Source organism: Ascaphus truei, chromosome 1 (assembly GCF_040206685.1).
Source record: "Ascaphus truei isolate aAscTru1 chromosome 1, aAscTru1.hap1, whole genome shotgun sequence".
NCBI lineage: Eukaryota > Metazoa > Chordata > Amphibia > Anura > Ascaphidae > Ascaphus > Ascaphus truei.
The window spans coordinates 318,052,897-318,075,354 of record NC_134483.1 but is presented as its reverse complement, the minus strand read 5'-3'; positions in this window follow the sequence as shown (position 1 = coordinate 318,075,354).

The window sequence follows — 22,458 nt, the reverse complement described above, 5'->3', positions numbered from 1 at the left end:
CTAAGTGTGAAAAGCTGAAATTTGGTAATCCATAGCTCCGGTTCCGGAGGGCCCAGAGGATCAGGGTTTGGGGTATCTGTAGTCACTGCTCCGGCACCACTGCAGAACCATCCTTGACCTTCTTGGACCAACCCGACGGAGTATGGGCCCCCTTGAAAGTTCGGGATTTTTCCCATAGACTCCAATGGTGGCCAAACCCCATTGACCGGCTATGGCGGAAAACCCCCATTCACTTCAACGGCGGCGTCGCCCCATTGAAAGTCCTTGGCGGCGGATTCCCATAGCCGCCAAAGGCAGTGGTTTGCCATTGAAATTGTATGGCGGCGAAGCCCGTTGTTTTCAATGGGGATTTAGGGAAAAACCGTGATTTAATTTACAGCGGAGATTTTTGTATTAAAATGTGAAACGGTTTTAAGTGTATTTGTGTATCTCCGGTTCCAAAGGTCGTAGCAAGTCGCAAATTGGACCATAGGGTGTCCCAGTTCCGGCATTGAGAACTGGGAAGTTTGGACCTGCTGGACCTAACGGAACCGGATATTTTAATATGTTTATGTTTTATCTTTCATACTGTGTTTCAAGGTATGGGTAAAACCCAGAGGAAATTCCTTTGCATACCAGGGTAGCATATGACCAGAAAGGCGACCCAATGTCTAGGACTTAAGTATGTTTCAAAGGATTTTGTCACCTCCACTGTTTGCATGAGGGCGGAGATTACTCAAACCCGAGCAGTCTTCAAGTGTTCCATTTCACACCTCACAACAAAGAATATCCTGCCAGGACCCCAAACTAGTAGACTAGCTGGCATTCCTGATGCAGAGGAGGGGTTACAGAAATGAGACCCCAGAGCTCTACTGCGCATGTACCAACTAGCAGGGGGGCATGTGTCAAGATGTGTTCCCACGTTAATGAGTGGCTAGAGTTAATTGAAAACCAATCCACTGTACTCAATGTTAAGGATAGGGCACAAAAGGTTTATAAACTGCTGTTCACCCTTTATCCTGGGTCTTCTGATATCATCTGATTGTTACCTGATTGCGAGAGAATTGCTATGCTTCATACTTCTCATTCCCCAACCCCAAAGTAAGTGTACTTCTTGTTTGTTACTGTATTATTCGTGTGTTCACCTATCCAAAGGAATAAATATACTTTATTATATCTAAGACTCGTTCAGTTCAGCCCAGTGATTTGTGTAACCTTAATACCGGTGACAGGCTATCGTCACAGTACCTCCTTATTGATTGATGTAACCGTGACATTGTCTGACAGAATTCTCAATGGTGACCCTCTTAAGATATCTTTTTGTTTTAGAATTGTGCAATACACTGCGCACATCTCAAGGATATTAACAGACAACTTTCTCTAGTTGTTTAACCATTGACGTTGACCTGCCAATTTTTTGTAATGTGCATCCCATCTAGTAAGATTTGCATCGACTATCAGAGGTTGGAGAAATAATAGACTTGCCCTTTGAAGATTGCTTGCTTTGGTCCACCACAGAAAAATTTAGTTTTGGGGCTGGCAACAAGGATATTTGGAATGCCTGACTGGAATTCAATTGCATTCTTTACCTCAGAAAATGTATTTGAAGTTTTCTCAAATTAAAGATTGGCCCATGGAACAATATCAGCTACCGAATTCAGGAGTCTTATTAAATGCATAAACTGTATTATTGAAGGATTCCTGAGTTTTTTGAATGCTTGGACCTCTTTCATAATCTTGCAGACTTTGAGATGTAGTAGAAACACAGTTCCCTTTTGAGGGTTGAAAATAGCTCCAAGAAACTGAATGCTTTGTTTTGGAGTCAGGCTGCTTTTCTCCAAGGTTACAACCCATCAATGCTCTTCAAGCCTTTTCCCTACGATTTGCAAGTGAACACTGGCTACTTGTTTTGAAGGAGCCTTGATGAGCCAGTTGTCCAGGTACGGTATGACAAAAACTCAGTCTTGTTTTAGTAATGTTGCCACTACTTTAGTGACCATCGTAGAAATTCTGAGCTCTGTGAATAATCTGAAGGGAAGAGCTGTTAACTGGAAATGCTGTCCATCTATGCAAAAGCCATGATTCTTTGAAACGTTGACTTAGTATTTTATTTAATTCTGAAAATTAACCCTAATTTACGGTTTTATGGACTCAGGCATGCATTGTCGTTTTGACTCAGTGGTCTAGAAACATTACCAGCCTGTTGCCTACTGGCGTCCATCATCTTCAGGGGCTCGTTTTTTTAATGGTGATCCGGTTGGTGAGGATCCCAGTATTGTAGGGTCTTCCTTGTCCTAATAGCGCTGGCCTCTTAAAAACTCCTTCATGGAGGCCAAACAAAGGATGCTGAGGATCTTCGTTTCTTCTGTTAAAGGTTAGAAATTACTTTTACCCCCTGAGATTCTGACAATGATGTCGTCTAATGCCTTGATTATACCGGATCGACATGCACACTGACAAGTGCGATCTCTCGTGCGATTGCAGGGGAGGCATGGACAAGTCGTTACTGCCTTTCTCACACTTTCTCACAGACAACAACAAAAACAAACATGGAGTTTCATAAGAACATTCAATTGATGGTTAAAGGTTCATGGACAATCCTTTATTTAGAATGTTAATTTTAGGAGGTAGACAAACAAATGTACATCCAATTAATTGTCTACGAGAATTAAGTGGTGAATTTGCGACTTTGTACCAAGAACTGTGGAAGCATGATAGAATTTTTTAATATACTGTATGAGAGTGACTAAATCTATATTTGATAATATTTAAGAATGGATTAGGGACAAGATAAGACCTGCACATACTAATTATTGTCGTATAATTAGTCCGGAAGAGAAGCTTTTATTTGGCGGGCCAGGACACGATTCCATCTCTTGCAAGAGAAGTACTTCTTACACCACCATCACATAATATCTTCCTTTGCATCTTGCATCACTGTCATACCCTGACTATCTACATCCTGGAATTGTCTCTCTAAATTTGGGTTAGGAGCCTCTTATATACCTGGGGAGGGGTTAGTGATGAAGAGAAGCTTGTGGGGAGCGCAGGTGTCACCATATATATGCAAAGGAAAAATAAATATAGTGTGGTATGTCTATACAGGTACAGCAATCAACACAGAATCATGAATGGAAATTCACATTCTGCCTGTTGTAATACAGCATTTGAAACAGCAATAGATGCAGTGAATGGATTCAGCACTGTGCAGGGGGGTCTGGCTTGTGGACACTCCCTGATGTCAGCAGGACAACCCTCAATAGAATGAAAAAGACGACTCTAGTGCAACATTGTATGTTCACGTTTGATATATTGAAAATAGGCAATTGCTATTGCACTTACATGAGCAACTTGTGCTTAGACACATAAAAATCGATGCGCAGCATAGGTGTGTGTCATCCCCCTCACTCCCGAAGTTGCGTCGCGTCACTTCCGGTCCGGCCCATCGCGTCACTTCCGGTTTCGTCGGCGATCGCAGAATGGATCAAAACGGGTTCTGGGGTATGCTGGGCACAAATCTGGACTGCTGCAAGGTTCACTCAACGCGTTTCGCTGGCATGGCAGCTTCGTCAGGAGTCCGATCTGTAGCTAAAGCTTCATTGTCCATATAAATACCCTTTACTGGTTTCTGATTGGATGGTTGAACAAATCTATACTTCTCATTGGCTGAAATGGTACTTGCTGATTGGCCAATGGGCGGGACTACCCGTGTATGCTAATATCAATGTGAATTACATATACATGACACCATTTTATTAAATACAAACATAATAAAAATCTTTATACATAATATAAATAAATGAATAAATAAATACTAAATCCACTAATCTAACTCTAATGCTAACTAATACATAGAAGAACTGACTGATTCACAGATAAAATATATATATATATTTGGAGTTAAAATCTGCACTAGTGTGTTTACATTGGTGTTTTAAACTCCTCAGCAATGTTTTATGCAGCAATTGAGGGAAATAGTAAGGGAGAGAGAAGCAAAAAATCACAGGTTAGTGTGACCCATATAAATACATACATATATATATATATATATATATATATAACATAAAAACTATTAAGTGTATACAATTTAAATCATCTGTTTTATATTTTTAAAAATATATATTTTTAAATTTATTATATAACATTAGCTAATTAAAAATAAATTGTAACAGAGTAATAATTTTATAAGAATTGACACATATATTTTAACTATATAAAAACACTGATTTCTATATCTGAGTTGAGCCCATCTGGAATTAATGTTTTCAACCGGTGAATCCAGTATGTTTCTCTTTTAATTAATTCTTTGGTTCTGTCACCGCCTCTCCAGTTTAGTGGGACATGTTCAATTCCTTTAATAGTTAGATCTTTTAGGTTAGATGCATGAAACCGGGTAAAATGTTTAGGGACACTATGAGTGTCCAACATACGTCGTATATTACCCATATGTTCCAATGCTCTCACTTTCAGGGCACGAGTGGTCTGTCCAACATATTGAAGACCACAACTGCATTCCAGCAAATAGATAACAAACATGGAATTGCAATTAATAAATCGTTTTATATTAAAAATCTCATTAGTGGTGTTTGATTTAAAATTGTTTTTAGCCCCCTTGCAGCAAAAATCACATATTTTGCAGTTGCCGCAAGAATAAAAACCTTCTGGAAGTTTTAGCCAGTTATTAGTTTTAGTAAGTTCCTTTTTGTTCTTCAAGACACTCGGTGCTAGTTTTTGTTTTAAATTGCTTGCTCTAGTAAATATAACGTTGGGCGTAGTTGGTAATACACTCCCTAACACAGGGTCATTTTGTAAAATGTGCCAATGTTTTTTTATTGCATTCTTAATTTTATTCGCATCCTTATTGTATTGTGTCATAAAACTGGTGGTAAAATCTAACTCTTTTTTATTTGTTTTAATCACATTTGGTTTAATTAAAAGTTTCCTATCAAGCAAATCTACTTTTGATTTAGCTTCTTTAATTTTGGTGGGGCTATATTTCAGGTTAGTGACCCTGATCCAAACTGGGCAGATGTTAGAGGAGGTACCAGTGTCACACCATACTACATGGGACCCCTCAACACTCCCCACCCCCCAGGCACGACGCTCCCAACTGCCTTCCAGCCTGTACCTGGCTATGGCAACAATATTTCTAGTGTACCAATGGACTCCCATCCTGACCATGTGTGGATTTAACTCTGACACTGCCTGCACTTCCCAGGACTTACATGCCAGGGCCGGGAAACACATAGCTGGGGCACTAGGCTACATGCTCCCCCTGGTGAAATCCCTCACATCTGCGCATGAGGCACACAATTTTTTTTACCACCAACAAATGTGTAAAACATGACATACATACACACACAAATTTATAACCGGACACTCCAATACAGGAGAACCCATAACCCGTATAGCACATATCCTGCTCTGTTATCGTACCTTATCATTGTGCAGTACCGCTTCTGCTCGAACAATATTGGACATTCTACCCATCGTAGCATTAAGTAGAGGCATCCTTACCGACATCCTACAATAGTCTCCCCCACTCCCGGAGAGAGTTCTAACCCCAACTTAAGGTCTTTAATATGATTGCGCATAATCTCAGCTGCTTGCTCCGACTAGTCTTCCCCTTCCTCCCACCAATGCTGTATCTGGTTACCCTTTACAACCAAGAACCAAGTTTGTCCCATGTGCGGGACAAACCCCTGGAACATAGGATCTCACCAGTTCAATATCACACTCCCCACAGTTGGTTCATACATAGTAGTACATTTAGGGGCAACAGGCATCCCATGAAACAATGACCAGAAGGACAAGGGTCTATGTCTCCCTCTTAATGATATGGGTTTTCCCAGGGGCATGGGGGTATCAATGGGGACCGTAATTTAGGACGGGCCGGCACAACATTGTCCTGCTCAGACCTGGAAGAAGACATCACACAGAGCAATCAGAGTGTCCTGAGCCCTAACCCTTATGAGGTGGAGGAAAATCTCGGTCTCATAGTCACCTCATGGCGGTCTCGGCCGAGCGCCACAAGCAGCAGGACAGTGTCCTCTTGGCATAGTGGAGAGGGTTCAGAGTCCAGAGCCTCCGCATCCGACCCCACCAGGGACGAGTCAGTCTCTGGAGCAGGGATAGCCAGGTCATCAGAAGCAAAACGTTGGAGGCACTGGCCAGTACCTTGGGGATCAACACACCCCAATGAACGGCTGGGCTGATGCATGCAATCAGACACAGTTCTTGCCTGGGTGGTATCCACATGTGTATGCTGGGTGTGGTAGCTGCATCTGACTACACCCCATGTGGTGACAGTTAGGTCTTTGCCTCCTACCCCTGGTGGACACGAGAGTCCCAGGCATTGTAAAAGTGGCGTGGCTGTGGCTTTCGAACCAAGCCACAGAGACATTGCAATTGCAGGGCTTGCATTCTGCAAATCATGCACACGGTTCTCCCGATGTTGGCGGGAACCGCACTCACACTTCAGAATCCTCCTCAGGGACCCTGATGAAGTGCTATGTACATTAATGGCACTATATAAATAAAGACATACAATACAATTCTCCTCAGTTCATGCTTGGAGTTCCATCTTGCGGGTGCTGTCTTTCAAGCTGCCACACCGTTGAGCATACTACCACCCCCTGCGCATTCTAGGAGACATTATTTGAGCACACGCTGCAGACCCATTCTTGGGGGTGCTGTCTTTCAAGTAGGCCACAACTTGGGCAGTTTGCAACGTGTACTCAGCTGATACCATGGGTTTCAAGCACATCTAAGCCCTGGAACATGTAACAATAAGTATACCCCACAGATAATTACAAGTTGGGGGTGCTGTCTTTCGAGCGATCCACACCTAATAAGCATATTATCCACATGCACTCATCTGATACCATGGATTTCAAGCATATCTCAGCCTTTGAAAGTGAAGGGACCCAGCTCTGATATAGTGAGTTCAGGCACCTCTCAGATATGCAAATTGTCCTGGACAAGGTAACGAATGGCCCTGATACAGTGAGTGCCCCCATTCACTTTTCAGTCAGACAGCGGTGGGCTTGCAGTCATGAGCAAGATGCTTCCCTCTTAGGACTCATCCAGGCTGAAGGCTCGCTCACTTTTGCGCTCGTGAGCGATGCGATGAGACAGCGTGGGCCAATGAGAGCGGCTGTAGTGCGCGTGTATGTGAGAGTTAAGTGGAGCGCTACTTGTGGAGACAAATAGATTTTGTTCAATGAGGGCGAACCAGCTCCGTGATGTCACAGCCATGCCCCCCGACATGCCCCCCCCCCACGCGCTACAGTCAGGCCAGGAATTGCCACAGCTTGCTCAGCGTGTGATGTCACAGTGCTCGAGAGCAAGCGAGCAAGCCTTAACACTGGAAAGTATCTTAGAGAGCACTCACGCGTGCAAGCAGTGGGAATACTTGGCCTGGATACTGGCTCTCACTTCTCCTTCAGCATAATATATTCCCTTCTTGACTGTCCCGGTTGCTGATCTCACCAGCGCCTCCAAATGTAACACCCTTTCCACCCCTTACGTGTCATCTGGTGCTGTGTAGCTCCCTTGCTTTAGGCGAAGAAGCCGGAGTCTCCGCGGTGGTATTGGGAATAGCAATGGGACATATCAGTACTTTCTCGGTACAGTGCCTCCATCCTGTAAGGTAGCTGCCGAAGGCAGGTTGTATCCCCTGCAGGAACCCCCTTTTCCAGTAATGACACAGAGATAACTCAGAACCGTTCACCTTTTATTTGGCGGGCCAGGACCCGATTCCATCTCTTGCAAGAGAGGAACTTCTTACACGACCATCACATAATATTTTTAATCGCATCTTGCATCACTGTCATACCCTGACCAGGCCCCCCAAGGGCTTGAGGCCCTTGAGGCTAATCGCCACCCCCTAACCCCCTGCACTTACCAGGACACACATTCCAGTGCCGGGAAACACATAGACTGGGGCTCTAGGCTATATATATATAGGAATATATATATATATATATATATATATATATATATATATATATATATAAATAAACCCTGTCTTCCCATAAGAGAAGGCAAAAAAGCAGCAACACTCCTGGCAGGACCTTCCTCAGGATCTTCCCCCCTGAGGAAGGTCCTACCAGGACTGAAACGTTGGGTTTATAGGGTGCTATTTTGTCACTGCTAATACATGTCTTTTTGCTATATCTAAGTGTTGCTGCTTTTGTGCCTTTTCTTATTTGAAAACAGGGTTTCTATATTGATTTGTATGGAGCATGCACCTTGACTTTACTCTCTCTCTCTCTCTATATATATATATATATGTGTGTGTGTGTGTGTGTGTGTTTGTGCGTGTGTTCGTGTATTTATGTGTTTGTATCTCTCTCTCTCTCTCTCTCTCTCTCTCTCTCTCTATCTCTCTCTGTGCATATATTTAGGTCTCTCTCTCCCTCTCTCCCTCTCTCTCTCTCTCTCTCTATATATATATGTGTGTGTGTGTGTGTGTGTGTGTTTGTGCGTGTGTTCGTGTATTTATGTGTTTGTATCTCTCTCTCTCTCTCTCTCTGTGCATATATTTAGGTCTCTCTCTCCCTCTCTCTCTTATATATATATATATATATTGTGGCAGGACGGCCTCGCGGCGGGGTCAGTAAGACGCTAGACACGGTGGGAAACGTTCAACTATAGTGGTTTATTAGCCACAACCAAAATAAAGTACGGGTGCACTGTCCCTTTAAGAAACTCCTTTCTTGAAAATTAAAGCCTGTTCCCTTTAGGGAAACTAACTCACTTCTTGAGCCCTTACTAATAAGACAGACAGCTAATCTGGTCATGCCCAAAACATATGCAACACAAAGTATAACGATACATATAAGAATAAAGTCTTATCTGTTTTTCAGCTCCAACAGCAAACAGTATGAAGTCCTCCAGCAGCAGCAGGAGAAATCGCGGAGCACAGCCAAATAAACAGGACAGGGTAAACGTGGGTGGTGACTTCAAGAAGGTTTATTGAACAGACAGGTACAGCTGCAGGATCCTGCAGCTGTACCTGTCTGTTCAATAAACCTTCTTGAAGTCACCACCCACGTTTACCCTGTCCTGTTTATTTGGCTGTGCTCCGCGATTTCTCCTGCTGCTGCTGGAGGACTTCATACAGTTTTATCTGCTGGACTGCACGCCACTGAGTCGCCGCCCACGGAGGGGAGAGCTGCCGGTCACGTGACCACCCTACAGCATGCTGCCTGCACACCGGAGCTAACGGCTTCACTGCCAGGACTGGAAGCTCAGCTGGCGTGGAACTTCACGGCCCGCTCTCATCATACATTGAGGAGGACACCGCCGGTCGCGTGACCGCCCCACCAGACTTCCAGCTGCGGTGGGGTTGGCGGTGCAACGCCACGGCCGGAGACGCTGAGGAAAAGATCCACACTTCACTACTCCCCACAACAGTGAGTTAAGCAACATTTGGTGCCCTATGCTGGGCCAGCTGCTTTCATAAGTTTCCTCATCACTATCACACTATTCTGGCAGCGACTCTTTCATGGACTCTGATGCACCTAAGGGATAATCTTTATTATCCAGTTCTCTATCCCCAACAGCAAACAGGAACACGGTTCCGGGGAGCAGGCTGTGTCCAGCCTCGCAGCAATGTTTATCTTTATCCTGGGTTGGGGTCCCAGCTGGTCCCAGCAGCAAAGCTCCTCGCAGGACTGGGGACCAGAGCAGCAGCTACGGCTACGGCTTCCAAGCCGGGAGAGTTCTCTCCACCTTCCTGTGGAAAAACAAGCTCACCTTGTGTGAGCAACTTCCTGCTTTTTAAAGCACTTGTTTCACTCATGAGTTCAGCCCCTGTTTAATCAGTCTTCAGCTGTGCTTTCTCTGTCTGAGGAGATTAACACTCAGTGATCTTGCTGCAGCATCTCTCCATTCACTGTCACAGCCTACTGAGTCAGTGACTCTTGTCACAATATATATATATATATATAAATGTAGGGATGTGGTAGGAACCTCATATGTGTGTTCAGTTGGTGTTTTGACTCTGTTCAGGAGAGTCATGTGGAGGTCTGCAACAGTGTTGCAGAGGCTGATGCAATAGCTGTGTCTGTGCAGCTCAAGGCAGAGAGGCTCGGTTGAGGAACTACAACTCCCATGAGCTCCTGGGCAATCACCTGACTTGAGGAGCCAATCGGAAGGCTAGAATTACAGGAGGAGGAAAGGGAAGCGTGGGGGAGAGACCACGCTAGTCAGAGGGGATCTGGAAGGTAAAGGAGGAGGGTGTATGTGTGCAGGGGGTCCGTGACCTGCCTGCATAGGCTAGCTTTACCCCGCAGGCCCTTAGGAGAAACCCCTGAGTCACCGTAGGCTGCTGTGCTGCAGGGACGCCCATAGTGGTAGCGATCAATCACCTTACTGTGTAGACAGTTAGGGACAAGCGTGCGGAGCAGGTTTGCTGGTGAGCTGCTTGGGACCAGACAGCTGCACTGTGGACATCCAAGACAAGCAAGGATTCGGCTGATCCTTTTCGAAGTATTACCGGTCACCACCGTGACCGGAAGGTATTTACGTTAAGTGCACCAACACCGGTCAACAGGCGCTGATCCCGCCTTAGGCGTAACTCTTTGAGGACACTAGTGAGTGACCAAAGGCCTAATACACGGAGTTAGTCTTTCTACTAGGACTCTCGCAAGGACATGGTGTGTGGGGCACGCTGTGACGGGACCAGGACATACTCATTAAGAGCGAGGCCGAGCCACTCACATTATAAGGACATTACCATTTAGCTGCGTTAAGGTTATATTGCATTATAGGTTATGTGTTGGGTTATATGCTACGTGTGTATTAATATGATAGAGTGCTAAGGTTATCGTGCATATAGTAAAGTTGGTTGCATCATACATGTGTGTGTATATGTTTCTTGCCCAGGGGAATCTCACATCACGGGGATCCTGGGTAAGTGGAGGCGCTGCGCTATAAGTGTTACCCCAGGCTCCCAGCTAGCGGAGGCTCACATCTCCTGGAGACGCAGGTGCGTGCAGTTACCCATATTCCTTTTGGGAGCGTCAGAAAAAGGGCTACATATATATATATATATATATATATATATATATATATATATATATATATATATATATATATATATATATATATATATATATATATATATAGCCCTGGTAAGATTAGGGGCTATATTTCTATCCTGCTCCTGTGTGTAATCTCTGCTAAGGGCAGATTTCCAGGAGTTACCATGGGTTTTTCCCACTTCTGACACTGTGCTGAGTAAGTGAAGGTAGGTCACTTGACCCTGTGTCCAATCAAGAGGCACAGGGGCGGTGCCTATTGGAAGTTAAAAAGAGCAGTGTCACTTCCTATTTAGTGTAATGTAGTGAGTGAGTTAGTTAGGCAAGCAGCCTATGAGTAGAGCTGATAGAAGGCAGTGAGGTGACCAAATACCTCTTTCCCTGCATAGGGGGTAAGGGAAGAGCTAGCCCCACTCTGGATGGCCCTGAGTCCAGAGTGGAGGCAGGGACCATCACAAAGGAGAACAGCTAGTGGACATTGTTTATCAACTGTACCTGTCTGCTGCTGCTGGAGACTGAATAAAGGAGTCTGCTATTAAAAGGATCTATTGTGTGCGACTGGAATCTCTCATCCCTGGAGGGGGATTTCTGTGGTAGGGATTCCACCCCGTATTCCTGGGGCTTACTACAGATGGAGGCGCTGCCCCATTGAAGAAGAACGAAGGCATCCACCCCAGTAGCCTGTCCTGTTGTTCCCCCATGTCATCGCGGGAGACTCAGGCCTTCCTGTTGCCAGCAGGTATTCACCACACTGTCATGTAGTCAGACCACAGAACACCTTAGGGGGCCCGATCTGCGATTGGATGGGGGTCTATGGGTTACATATATATATAGATATATACACATACATACATACACACTCTATCTATCTACAAATTTTATATATATATATATATATATATATATATATATATATATATATATATATATATATATATATATATTGTGAGAGGAAAGGTGGTACAATTGTAGAGGGGAGGCATATATATCCTGCATTGGCAAACTATATCTGCCCCTACTAAGGGTTAAAGATCCAGGGGAGGTTCTGCAAGCACAGCAAGGTGCAGATCACCTGACCTTAATTAACAGAGTGTAAGAAAGCCAGGCTGGATTATTTCTGCCTCTCCCCTGATTCCAACTAAGAGAGCTGGATAATACAGACAGGCACTGGCCTGCAACAAGTTTTGTTTGTGTTATCTGTATTTTATTGTTTGGTAAGTGGAAAGACACCCTAAGATACCTATAGATTGGATGTATAGATAATGCTCAGCTAGAGCAAGGATTTATTTTGAATTCTTTTGTTTGTCTTGATTTTGTCTGCTGGAGTGACAAAGAAAATAAAGCACTTAAACCAGAGCTGGATGGTCCTGTGACTCTGCTTTACCCTAGAAAGACAGTGGGTTTTAAGGATCCCAGACAAGAACCCTTCAGCCAAAAGGGCATTTTGTCACATTTGGTGGCGAATGCGGACACCCACATTATATGTCTGAGGGTATAAAACTACTTCAAACTCACCATAGAGGGAATTATCAAGGCATTGATCCAGGCTACTTCTACACAGCAGCAGGCTACAGCTGCACAACAGCAGATACACCAGCAGGCTATGGCTGCATAGCAGCAGACTAACGCTGCCCAACAGCAGACTGCTGATGCAGCTATCGCTGTACAGTAAGAGACTATTGGCAGCTATCGCTGTACAGCAAGAGACTATTGCTGCCCAACAGCAGGCTATCGCTGCAGTTATCTTTGCACAGCAGCAGACTACAGCTGCCCAACAGTAAGCCACAGCTTCACATCAAGAGACCAACAGGATACACTCTGAGGCACTCAGAGTGTCCCGTGAGGAACAGCAAGGTGCCATCCGTGAGCTGCAACAGGATATCTGGGCTGTGTCTGAGAGGCTGAGTGTGGCCCCTAATGGGAGATACCAAGGACCCAAGGCAATTCGGGCCAGTCATTACCATCAAAAGATGACTGCAACAGATGACGTTGAGGCATACCTTCTGGTGTTTGAGCGCACAGCAGAAAGAGAGGGATGGCCGGCAGCTGAGAGGGCAAGCATACTGGCACCGTTCCTGAGCAGAGAACCTTAAAAGGCCTACTATGATCTAGAACCGGCGCACGCCAGCGACTACAACAAGTTGAAAGAGGAAATTCTGGCACGCCTGGGAGTGACCGCAGCAGTACGGGCTCAAAGGTTCCACTTATGGTCGTATTCTCCTGATATGGTTGCAAGATCCCAAATGTTTGACCTCATACACCTTGCCCAAAAGTGGCTTCAACCTGAGGTAAAATCAGCCAGCCACATTGTGGAACTTTTAGTGATGGACCACTTTCCACGGGGCCTTCCTGCTATCCTGCGTCGGTGGGTCAGTCAAAGCAACCCCCATACAGCGGACCAGCTGATTGCTTTGGTGGAGAGATATGTCGCTGCAGGAGAACTCCTATGCCCTGCTCCAGCTGAACAAACCCGCAATTCCAAGGCCCAGAATCTGGCAAGACCTGGTTAGACAGTTCAGGGTTTAAGGGAAACTGGTAAGAAACAAGGGTATTCCCACTATCCCAGGGACACTACTCCAGGGGTGCATTCAGACATAACAGATCTGGAAAAGGAAATTATTGGGCATCAGGTTATGTTATAAAATGTTTTAAATGTAATGAGGTTGGTCATATAGTCAAGGACTGCCCACTTAAAGATGAACTCATCGAATGCAATATGGGTGAAAAGATGGGCCCGTACTCATTTTGTGGATGTATTGGATCTACTAATAATGATGGTGGAATAGTTTTCATTTGTGCTACAGTATGTGAAGGTGAATGGGAAAATGTCTAGAGCACTGCTTGATTCAGAAAGTATGGTCACCTTAGTAGCAAAGAATGTAATTCCTAACGTGAAAAAAAATAATATACAGAAAATGGAAATTATTTGCATTAATGTGATAAAAGGGAATATCCCACAGCAGAGGTAAATATTGGAACCCTGTGTGGTATCCTAAATTACCGGGTGGGTGTAGTACCCAGATTGGCCCATGATGTGGTGCTCAGAAGAGATTTCCCCAACTTTCTAGAGTTATGGTCATTGTATTGTATGTCTTTATTTATATATTCGCCATTAATGTACATAGAGAAGGCAGCAAGGCTCATTAGAAAAGGGTCAAACTAGTGAGTCTTTCCGTTTTCTGAGGTTGATTTGGAGAGTGACCAGGGTTGTAATGGGGAAGAGAAACATACAAATTATTGCCCTTTGCAGGTATTAGTAGGGACAACCCAGTTGACAACAGTGAAGAGCCTAGTACTAGCACAGAGAAGGTGGATGATTTGCTAGACTTGGGAGTCAGACCTGTTAATATTAAGAACGCCCAATGGGAAGAACCTACTCTAGTCGCTGCTAGAGATAATGTCCAGGTTGTGAATGGAGTTGCTACGCAGCCAGAAAATGTGTTACCTATTCCCTACTTTGAAGTGATAAATGACCTAATTTATAGAGTAGGGAAAAAAGGACTCAGCCATCACTAATCAGTTACTGGTTCTCCAGGCTTTCTGTAACACTGTACTAAACCTTGCACATAGCCACATACTGGGAGGACGCCTGGGAGTTGAGAAAACGAGAGAGAGAATCCTTAGGGGGGTTACTGGCCTGCGGTGCTGGCTGCAATAACAAACTATTGCTCCTCATGCAATGTAGAAATCTACCATGCGCTCCAGGGCAAATGGAATGAAACTGGATCTGTGGGATCAGTGAATCAGAGAGGAGGAGAGTACAAGGGGAGCACAACAAAATAATGCAACATCCAGGGGAGGAGATGGGATAGTGAAAAGGGGGACAGTTTAAGTCCTCTATATCCTCAGTTAATACCCTCTAGTATTCTCCTCCCTTACAGAGAAATAGTGCAATGATCCTGATAGCATGAAATGTACTCACAGGTAAGGCAGTGGGGAAAGCACCTCTCACCGCTAGATGTATATCGAACACAGAGCTCCTGCGGTGGTTCAGGCAAAGGAGAAACCAACCTCAAAATGCTCTGCATGTGCTCTATTCAGAGCTCCCGCGGCGGGTCTCACAATGGGGAAAACACCTCTCACTGCTCCTCGTGTGCTCCGCTCTTTACTCCTGTTTCCATCTCCCGCAATCAGTAGCATTGCACGTCCGCAGTGTAAGCTCCTCCCTCTCCCCCCAAACTGGTGCCTCCAGAGACCAAATGCAGGCACAGATAAAGACAGGCTCCACGGAACTCCCAAATCGATCCAGACCACTTGTTAATCAAAAATAAAAAATCGTGGTCCCAGTGTAGAAAAAAGTGAAAAATCTTATATAAAAGATAATGAATGTGCAGAACCATAAAACTCAGGAGTATATCAAAAAAACTTATCAATGTATAGTTTCTTACAATTAATGTTTCATCAATGATATAATATAGATAATAAAATCTGGTACCATAATGATTAAGCTTGTTCCAGACCAGTGGTATTAGCTTAATCATTATGGTATCAGATTTTATTATCTATATTATATAATTGATGAAACATGAATTGTAAGCATCTATACATTGATACGTTTTATTGATATACGCCTGAGCATTGTGGTTCATTATCTTTATCTTGATATGTTTCCAGCATTATATTTTATTATGGTTCTTTTACTATAATCAGTACTTGTTGTATTGTTTGATAGTACAAACATTTTCACCTGATTGTGTTTATTTTAATTGTTCAGCACCTATATAGAGTGCTTCCTGTCCACATTTTGTTACTCCTTGAGAAAGACCAGTTGTTGGTTGAAACGCGTGGGAGGTTTTACACTGTCTACTTTTGTATGCTGCAATAAATATTTTTCACTTTTTTCTACACTGGGACCACGATTTTTATTTTTGATTAACAAGTTATCTGGATCGATTTGGGAGTTCCCTGGAGCTTGTCTTTTTCTATTGATCCTCATGCCCTGAGTGCCAGCATGCAGTCCCTTTCAAGGCTTTTCATAGCTCCCTAGTGTCCCTACCTATAATTGATGTTCCTTTTGAAAGGATAGCTATGGACTTGGTGGGCCTTCTTGTAAAATCCGCTAGAGGGCATCAGTATATACTGGTTGTTCTGGACTACGCAACCCGCTATCCCGAGGCAATACCATTACGTAATACCGCTGCAAAAACCATAGCAAAGGAGCTATTGCTGATGTTTATCAGGGTGGGTATTCCCAAGGACATCCTTACAGACCAAGGAACCCCTTTTATTTCTAGGGTCACAAAAGAATTGTGCAAGTGTCTTCAAGTGAAACAAATTAGGTCATCAGTATATCATCCCAGACTGATGGCTTAGTGGAAAGATTTAATAAAACCCTTAAAGGTATGCTACGGAAGGTAATTGACACAGATGGGAAAAAATTGGGACTTTTTGTTACCCTACCTAATCTTCTCCATTAGAGAAGTACCCCGAGCCTCTACAGGTTTTTCCCCTTTTGAATTAGTATATGGGCTACATCCTTGAGGATTACTAGATATAGCTAAAGAGACCTGGGAGCAGGAGATGACACCCCATTGTAGTGTGATTGAACATATATCCCAGATGCAGGATCGAATGGCAGCTATCATGTCTATAGTCAGGGAACATATGCAAAAAAACAGGAAGCGCAGAAAAACAGCTATAACCATAATACTAGGATCAGATTGTTTTGACTTGGTGATAGGGTCTTAGTGCTGGTCCCTACAGTGGAGAACAAGTTCCTCGCAAAGTGGCATGGCCCATATGAAATCATTGAGAAAGTGGGTGTTGTTAATTATAAAGTAAGGCAGCCAGTAAGAAGAAAACCCGAGCAATTGTATCAAACTTGTTAAAACCTTGGAAGGATAGGGAAGTCCTGGTTGCTTTAAAGCCCTTCGAACTTCCCACCACTGATCCTGAGATGAAAATTCCTGACACTATGCATGTACATCAGAAACAAGTCAGGTATTTTGTCAGGAGAAATAGGGATGTTTTCTCAGTGACCCCAGGGAAAACTAATGTAATTAAACATAAAAACAGAACCAGGGGAAAAGGTTCATTTTAAAGGCTTCATGAAGTCTGAAGGGAGGCTATAAACTTGGAGGTGGAAAAGATATTATAACTTGGGGTAATAGAAGAATCACATAGTGGGTAGAACAGTCCTATTGTGCTGGTTCTAAAACCTGATGGCACTTTAAGATTCTTCAATGATTATCGCAAGTTAAATGGTATTTCTACATTTGACTCATATCCAATGCCTAGGGTTGATGAGTTAATAGAAAGTTTGGGCAAAACACGTTACTTGACAAATCTAGACCTAAGTAAAGGTTATTGGCAGGTCCCTCTCACTGAACAGGCAAAAGAGAAAACTACTTTCTCAACACCCAAAGGCCTGTTTCAGTATACAGTATTACCATTCGGGACCATTACCATGGTGCCCCTGCCACATTCCAGAGAATGATGGACAGGATTCTAAAACCCCATACTAGATATGTGGCGGAATACCTGGATGATGTTGTTATCCACAGTGAAAACTGGGAGTCCCATCTCCCAAAGGTTCAAGAAGTATTTAATTCCATTTGCGCCGTTGGTTTAACCGCTAATCCTCCCAAGTGTACCATTGGCCTGGAGGAGGCAAAGTATTTAGGATATTCAATTGGGAGAGGATTGGTTAAACCACAAGTAGCGAAGGTGGAAGCTACAGTATACAAAACTGGCCCCAGCCGCTTACCAAGAAACAGGTAAGAGCATTTCCAGGTTTGACGGGTTACTACAGAAGGTTTATCCCACATTTTGCCACTGTTGCTGCCCGTTTAACAGACCTCACAAAAGTAAGCTCCCTAGTTACAGTTAAGTGGTCTCCAGAGGCAGATCAGGCTTTTAAGTCATTGAAAATAGCTCTCTGTGCCCAACCTGTTTTGGTAACCCCAGACTTTTCTAGAGAGCTCGTACGTAGTGCAGACGGATGCTTCTGATGTGGGATTAGGGGCTGTCCTTTCCCAAGAATACCAGGGTGAGGAACACCGCATTTACTTTTTGAGCAGAAAGTTAAACTCACAAGAAAAGAACTACTGCATAATAGAAAAGGAATGTCTGGCAATAAAGTGGGCTTTAGAGGCTCTTCATTATTACCTGTCAGGAAGAAAATTCAGGCAAATTACAGACCATGCTCCTCTTACTTGGATGTCCCAGAATAAAGAGAAAAACTCAAGGGTGACCAGGTGGTTCCTTTGTTTCCAGCCCTTTAATTTCACTGTGGAACACAGAGGTGGTCTGAAACAGGGAAGTGCTGATGGGCTGTCCAGGGTGCAGTCCTTGATGTCCATGGTCACTCACCTCAGTAGGAATGAGCTGGGGGGAGGATATGTGAGAGTAAAGGTGGTAAAATTGTAGAGGGGAGGCATATATCTCCTGCTTTGCCAACTATACTGTACCTGCCCCTACTAAGGGGTGAAGATCAAGGGGAAGTTCTGCAAGCACAACCAGGTGCAGATCACCTGACCTTAATTAACAGAGTGTAAGAAAGGCCAGGCTGGATTAGTTCTCCCCTCTCCCCTTATTCCAGCTAAGAGAGCAGGATAATACAGACAGGCACTGGCCTGCAACAAGTTTTGTTTGTGTTATCTGTATTTTATTGTTTGGTAAGTGGAAAGACACCCTAAGATACCTATAGATTGGCTGTATAGTTAATGCTCAGCTAGAGCAAGGATTAATTTTGGATTCTTTTGTTTGTCTTGATTTTGTCTGCTGGAGTGACAAAGAAAATAAAGCACTTAAACCAGAGCTGGGTGGTCCTGAGACTGTGCTTTACCCTAAAAAGACAGTGGGTTTTAAGGATCCCAGACAAGAACCCTTCAGCCAAAAGGGTATTTTGTCACAATATATATATATATATTTATATATTATATAATATTATATATTATATATACTGCTATTCAGCAGTACAACTGAATGCGGAACAAAACCATGCCAGGACCCAAGATGCAAAACCTGCGCAATGCTCTACACAGCGGACACAATACAAATACCACACAGGAATCGGGAATACAAAATCAGAGGAAGGTTCAACCTGTTCCTCCAGCAATGTCGTGTACCTCATCATGTGCATGAAATGCCCAGGGGGCTGCTACTACATAGGTGAGACAGGGCAGGGGCTAAACAAGAGAATGAACCTGCACCGCCACAGCATCACACGCGGAACAAGAGACAGTCCTGGTGGCGAACATTTCTCTGACTCTGGTCATAAGATGAACGATCTGAGGGTTGCCATACTCAAAGGTAATCTTAAAACACCGAAAGAGAGACGGTTGCATGAATACAAATTTATGCAACTGTTCGGGACACTTAGCTGTGGCCTAAACAGAGATCGAAATTTTATGAGTCATTACTGACACAAGTGAACTCTCTTCCCATGAGCGCTATATTCCATGTCTGTACATACTGTGCTATATGTATAAACACACAGCTGTCTCTCACACATACTTATACTCCTTGTTTTTCCATTCCCATACACCAATACACCATACACCAATAGGGACCACATAGTATCCACACACTTTTAGTTATGCTACTAACTCTCACATTTCCACACCCACCCACACCATTTATATCCACTCCCACTCCACACACACCTTTTGTAAAGCACTGTATATACTGTGGGCTCTCCATTCATTTTTATTCACACTGATACACATACTGTACACACTCTTTCATCACTTGCTTTCAGGAACCTTTTGACACCTCTAGCTTTTGCTTGCTTCATTCATTGTAACATCGCCGGAAGAAGAGATCAGTGTATCTCGAAAGCTCGCACAAATAAAAGCATTTCGTTAGTCACAGAACGGTATCATCTATTTATTTTTTGATTATTGAAGCTCGGCTAACACGGTACTGATACCTCTACATGTATATATATATGGGTACCATTGACTTTGCTTGCGTGACCACCATTGGTCTAGTATCCTTCATTATTTAGACATTATCTTATTATACTTTCATCTCCATTTGTACTTTTATTTTTATGTTTATTTTCATTTTTATTTCTAGTTCTATTTTTATTTTTATTTTTATTCTTAATTATATTTACATTTATTATTTTATTATTATTTCCCATTCTATGTTCAGCATTTATATATATATTTTCCCTATATATATATATTTTTTTTTTTTAATTTCATTTTTATGTTCTTTTTTTTTTTTTTTCCTTTTACCTACATTATATATATATGTCTCACTACCCCTTTTGTTTTAGTTTTTGGTCTCATGTTTCCTTACCCGGGTCCCTCTGGGTCTCTCTAGCACCTATATTGTGTCCTCCTATATTTAGTGGTTATATAGCTATCTCTCTATACTTAGGGTATTGTTTACCACATTTTGACATCTGTTTACTGTATTATACGTATTATATATATGTTACTATGCAAGTCAACTACCAATGACATTTTACTTAACTCTTCAGGTTAACCTTTTTTGGCTGACTTGTATGTTTAATTTCTGGTCTATAATTGTGATATATATTTTATGCATTAGTTGAAGCGTCTAATACTATATGCTATAACATACTTGGTCTTTAGGATTAAAATTGTGAATCCTTATCTATGTGTGCTCTGGCATATATAGGGGTTAATCTAACCCTAATTCTCATCATGTGTATCTCATTACTAATCCTCTGCCTCCTATGATCTTATTGGTCATGTGTACTATATAACTGTATGTAATGCCTATGCTACTAACTCCTGATGAAGTCTCGCTTGAGACGAAACGCGTAGAGATTGCTGTGGAGCCTACTGTCCAGTTTATATATTTTATTTGCACTCATCTACATTATTGCACTCCTGCTGCTTTGCTAGCATTTTGCTACCAGCCATTCAGACATTTGAGTTCCTGTTTACATTGTGAACTCTCCCCGGCTGAAACCTCGCTGACATCATCGAGTTCACGCGAGACTCTATTCAGTGTACAGAAAAACACTAGGGTTAGGGAGTGATCACAAAACCACACTAATTGAGGCAAATAATGAGTAAATAAATGGTAATCCAAAAAAGTGGGTGCAAACTGTGAACTGTAAAGTGAATCAGAAAAGGAGGGGGGCAGGAGAACACAAAATGGATGTGTCTCCCAAAAGAATCCACTATAATGCACTCCTACTTAGTTTAAAATTTAACTTTTAATATATTAACATAAAACATATATTACCTAAAGCGTTGTGTATTGTGCATTAAAAATAAATTAAATTGACAATGACTAGCGTCTGTGTCAGTGAATGTGTGTTGGAGTGATCTCAACCGACAATTGGTAGTAGTAGCTACAGGACACAGAACGCTGCTTAGTCAGGGTATAAACCCCTCTGGAGCACCTATGAGATCAGGTACACGAGTAATAGTAAATAAATAAATAGACATGCACACTCAGTGACTGTGATGTATCGTAAAGCTACCGCAGTCCTGCTTAGACTTGTAAACCACAGAGCACTTGAAGATGTTAATTAAACATGTGTTGCCATCCAATATATATAAAAGTGCTACTGATAGTGTAGTGATGGAGGGTGAATGATTCACAGCATAGTGAAGCAAATGTTCACAGCATATTGATCATTGAATCATTCTACAACACACTCCAAATGGTTAAATCATATAAGAGCAGGCGTGCTTGCACACTGAGTGTAGTGAAGTACCCAATTCAGATCTACATAGATAAATCCAGGAGACTACTGAACACTACATAAAAGCAGCTCCAAGTAGGAGACTGACAACATAGCGCGTCCAACGCGCGTTTCCCTCCAGCAAAGGAGCTTCCTCAGGGACAAATTAGATGCAGTTACATACATTTCGGGCTAGAGTTTACAAGTATTCGCGCATGCGCACAGCACTAATTCTGAGTTGGCCAATTTTATTCTAAGTGCCGACGCATGCGCGGGGGGACTCATTTGGTCCGTTGGATTCTCTGAGTCCACGCGCATGCGCGTTAGACTCAAATTTCGCCGATTTATACCAGACTGCCTAAAAGCCCTAAAAACACTCGTTTTTACACACTAATACAGTACTTTTGTTACTATATGTGTGGGAATCTACACATACGGTTTATTAAGCATTTGTGTAATTTGATGGGTGCAGTTTGACAACGGACCAACTGCGCATGTGCAACAGGTGTAAACTTGTTCAATTTACAATCAAGGTACTGTGTGGGTATATAAGGGTTTATTCTTCCTCCCCCAAGCAAATTTGTCCCTGAGGAAGCTCCTTTGCTGGAGGGAAACGCGCGTTGGACGCGCTATGTTGTCAGTCTCCTACTTGGAGCTGCTTTTATGTAGTGTTCAGTAGTCTCCTGGATTTATCTATGTAGATCTGAATTGGGTACTTCACTACACTCAGTGTGCAAGCACGCCTGCTCTTATATGATTTAACCATTTGGAGTGTGTTGTAGAATGATTCAATGATCAATATGCTGTGAACATTTG